Genomic DNA, 4,810 nt, shown 5'->3' on the forward strand with positions numbered 1-4,810 from the left:
TTTTTTCAAAATAGTGAGATTTTATCCCCAAAACTGGGGTCTTTGGGTTTATCAAACAATAGATTACTATAGTCATTGACTGCTGAGTCTCGTGTGACCAATCTATTCCATTGATCCACTACTTTATTCCTCATCCAGGACCAAGTAGTTTTGCTAACTGCTGCTTTATAATACAGATTAAAATCTGGTATAGCTAGTCCACCTTCCCTAGCATTTCTTTTCATGAATTCCCTTGATATTCTGAACCATTTGTTTTTCCAAATGAATTTTGTTAATATATTTTCTAGCTCTATAAAGTAGTGTTTTGGTATTGATTGGTATAGCACTAAATATATAATTTGATTTAGGTAACATTGTCATTTTTATTATATTAGCTCAACCCAGCCACAAGCAATTGATATTTTTCCAATTAGTTAGATCTGACTTTATTTGTGTGAAAAGTATTTTGTAGTTGTGATCATATAGGTCCTGGGTTTGTTTTGGCAGGTAGATTCCCAAATATGTTATATTGTCTACAGTAACTTTAAGTGGGATTTTTCTTTATGTCTCTTGCTGTTGAATTTCATTAGAAATATACAGGAATGCCGAGGATTTATCTGGGTTTTTTTTATATCCTACAACTTTGCCAAATTTATTTATTGTCTCAAGTAGTTTTTTTTTTAATTTGATTCTCTAGGATTCTCTAAGATTCTCTAAGTATATCATCATATCATCTGCAAAGAGTGATAGCTTGGTCTCTTCTTTGCCTAATTTGATTCCTCTGATTTCTTTTTCTTCTCTAATTGCTACTGCTAACATTTCTAGTACCAGATTGAATAAGAGGGGTGACAGTGTACACCCTTGTTTCACCCCTGTATGGGAAATGCTTCTAGCTTCTCCCCATTACATATAATACTTGCTGATGGTTTTAAATAGATGCTACCTATTACTTTAAGGAATGCTCCATTTATTCCTATACTTTCCAGTGTCTTTAATAGGAATGGATGTTGTATTTTGTCAAAAGCCTTTTCTGCATCTATTGAGATAATCATGTGGTTTCTGCTAGTTATATTGTTGATATGATCAATTTTACTGATGTTTTTCCTAACATTAAACCATCCTTGCATTCCTGGAATAAATCCTACCTGATCAAAGTGTATTATCCTTGTCATAAGTTGCTGTAGTCTTTTTTTTCTTGGTATTTATTAATTTAATTACTTTTAGTTTCGACGATTCATTACCACAATCCCTTGAGTTTCAAATTTTCTCTCCCTCCCTTCCCCCCCCCCCCCCATGGCAGCATACAATCAAGTATAGTATTTGCAAATACTTTCACATTAGGCATTAGTTAGGTTGTAAAGAAGGATTGTATCAAATGGAATGAACAATGGGAAAGAGTAAACAAAACCAAACAAGAAAAAGAAAAAGAGCAGGTAGTTTGCTTCAATCTGGGTTCAGACTCAGTTCTTAGTCTGGATGTAAATATATCTCTCCATCAAGAATTTTTTGGGTTTGACTTCTGACTCTGGATTGTGAGAAGAGACTTGTGATAAGTTGCTGTAGTTTTTTAGCTAATATTTTATTTAAAATTTTTGCATCTATATTCATTAGGAAAATTGGCTTATAATTTTCTTTCTCTGTTTTATCTGATTTTACTGATTTAGGTATCAGTATCATATTTGTGTCATAAAAAGAATTTGGTAGGACTCCTTCTTCACTAATTTTCCCAAATAGTTTGTAGAGTATTGGAATCCATTGTTCTTTAAATGTTTGATAGAATTCACTAGTAAATCCATCTGGCCCTGGAGATTTTTTCCTGGGGAGTTCACTGATGGCTTGTTTGATTTCTTTTTCTGAGATGGGGTTATTTAAGTAATTTACTTCCTCTTCAGTTAATCTGAGCAACTTGTATTTTTGTAAATGTTCATCCATTTCACTAAGATTGTCAAATTTATGTGCAATACAGTTGGGAAAAATAATTCCTAATTATTGTTTTGATTTCCTCTTCATTGGAGGTAGATTCACCCTTTTGATTTTTGATACTCATAATTTGGTTTTCTTTCTTTTTTTTTTATATTGACTAAGGGTCTATCAATTTTATTGTTTTGTTTTTTCAGAAAACCAGCTCTAAATTTTATTTATTAATTCTATAGTTTTCTTAAATTCAATTTTATTAATCTCTTCTTTGGTTTTAAATCTTTCTAATTGAGTATATTCTAATTGGGGATTTTCAATTTGTTCTTTTTGTAGCTTTTTCAATTGCATGCCCAATTCACTGACCTCCCTTTTCTCTAATTTATTCATGTATGCACTCAGGGATATAAAACTTCCCCTAAGAACTGCCTTTATGGCATCCCACAAATTTTGGTATGTTGTCTCATTATTGTCATTCTCTTGAATGAAATTACTGATTGTTTCTATAATTTCTTGTTTGACACATTCATTCTTTAGAATTAAATTGTTTAATTTCCAATTAGTTTTTATTCTATCTTTCCATGGTCCTTTATTGCATATAGTTTTTATTGCATTATGATCTGAGAAGGATGCATTTAATATTTCTGCCTTTCTGTGTGGAATTGTGAGGTTTTTATGCCCTAGTACATGGTCAAGTTTTGAGTGTGTGCCATGAACCGCTGAGAAGAAAGTATATTCCTTTTTATCCCCATTCAGTTTTCTCCAGAGATCTATCCTATCTAGTCCCTCTAAAATTCTATTTGCCTCTTTAAATTCTTTCTTGTTTATTTTGAGGTTAGAATTATCCAGTTCAGACAGAGGGAGAAAAAGGTCCCCCACTAGTACAGTTTTGCTATCTGTTTCTTCCTCTAATTCATTTAACTTCTCCTCTAGCAATTTGCAAGCTATACCACTTGGTGCATATATGTTAAGTAATGATATTGCTTCATTCTTGATGGTGCCTTTTAGCAGGATATAGTTTCCTTGCTCATCTCTTTTAATTAGATCAATTTTTGCTTTTGCTTTATCTGAGGTAAGGATTACTACCCCTGCCTTTTTTTTTTTTTTTACTTTAGCTTAGGCATAATATATTCTACTCCAGCCTTTTACTTTTATCCTGTGGGTATCCCTTTATTTCAAATGTGTTTCTTATAGACAGCATATTGTAAGATTATGGTTTTTAATCCATTCTGCCATCTGCCTCTGTTTTATGGGACAGTTCATCCCATTCACATTCACAGTAATGATGACTATCTGTCTCTTTCCCTCCATCTTATTCCATCCCCTGCTTAAGTTTTTGTTTCTTCCTTCTCCCTTCCCCTCCTTAAGGGTTTTCCTTTGGACCACCACCTCCCTCAGTGTTCCCTCCCTGTGACCCCGCCCTTCTTTACCTACCCTCTCCCCTTACTACTATGTCCCTCCCCTCTAATCCTCGCCTTTTCATCCCCCCTTACCCTCCTACTGCCTATAGGACACAATAGATTTTTATACTTATCAGAGTATGTTATTCCCCCTTTGACCCCAATCCAATAAGAGTAAATTTCATACAGTGCTCCTCTCCCTCCCTCCTTTCCCTCTATTTAATGAGTTTTCGTGTCTTTTAATGTTAGAATATGAAACTTAACTGATTATGTTGATCCCTCTTTGAACCAGAACCAGTGAGAATAATGTTCAAATGATGTTCCTCTCCCTCTTTCCTTCCCCTCTACTACAGTGTGTTTTTATGCTTCTTCATATGGCATAATTTACCTTTTTCTGTCTCATCCTTTCCTTTTTTCCCGTTATAGTCCCTTTGACCTCCTTAATAAGTTTTTTTTTATCCTCAGATTAGTTCATTTATACCCACACTCTCTATCTATGTATCCCTTTTAAAGGTCATGATAATCATATAAATTTCGATATTGACAGTTATCAGCTTCTCATATAGGGATGTAAATATTTTGCTCTTATTGCATCCCAAAATAAGTGCATGTGTGCATGAGTATGCATGTGCATGTATGTAAGTATGAGTGTGTGTTTTCCTTTTTTACATTTTTATGTCTTTCTTGAGTCTTGTAATTGGAGATCAAATTTTCCATTGAACTCTGGCTTTTTCATCAGGAAAGTCTGGAAGTCCCTTATTTCATTAAATGACCATCTCCTTGCCTGAAAGATTATGCTCAGTTTTTCTGGATAGTTAATCCTTGGTTGCAGTCCTAGCTCTTTTGCCCTAGGAAATATCAAATTCCAATCCTTCCAATCATTTATGTAGAAGCTGCTAGGTCCTGTGTGATCCTGACTGTAGTTCCACGTTATTTGATTTGTTTCTTTTTGTCTGCTAGCAGTATTTTCTCCTTAATCTTGTAATTCTGGAATTTGGCTACTATATTTCTTGGAGTTTTCAATTTGGAAACTCTTTCAGGGGGAGTCTGGTGGATTCTTTCGATAATCATTTTACTTTCTGATTCCAGGACTTCAGGACAGTTTTCTTTGACAATCTCTTGGAGGATGTTGTCCAGGCTGATTTTTTCTAATAATTCTTAAGTTATTTCTTCTGGATCTGTTCTCTAGGTCAGTTGTTTTTCCAGTGAGATATTTTACACTTTCTTCCAATTTTTGAATCTTCATATTTTGTTTGATTGACTCTTGGTGTATCATAGAGTCCTGAGCTTCAATTTGACTGATTCTAATTTTTAGTAAATTATTCTGTTCCATTAGTTTTTGAAGGTCTTTTTTAGGGAGGTATTTTCTCCAATTACTTCACTAATTTTATTTTTTAAGGATTTGTTTTCTTCAGTGAGACTTCATTCCAATTTGGTCACTGTAGATTTAAATTTATCTTCTATCTCCCTAATTTGGTCTTTAAAATCTTCCTTGACCACCTCCAAAAATGCTTTTT

Source organism: Petaurus breviceps, unplaced genomic scaffold (assembly GCF_028583685.1).
Source record: "Petaurus breviceps papuanus isolate PSGF00001 unplaced genomic scaffold, PetGlider_PUasm1.0 229, whole genome shotgun sequence".
In the NCBI taxonomy this organism is placed as follows: Eukaryota; Metazoa; Chordata; class Mammalia; order Diprotodontia; family Petauridae; genus Petaurus; species Petaurus breviceps.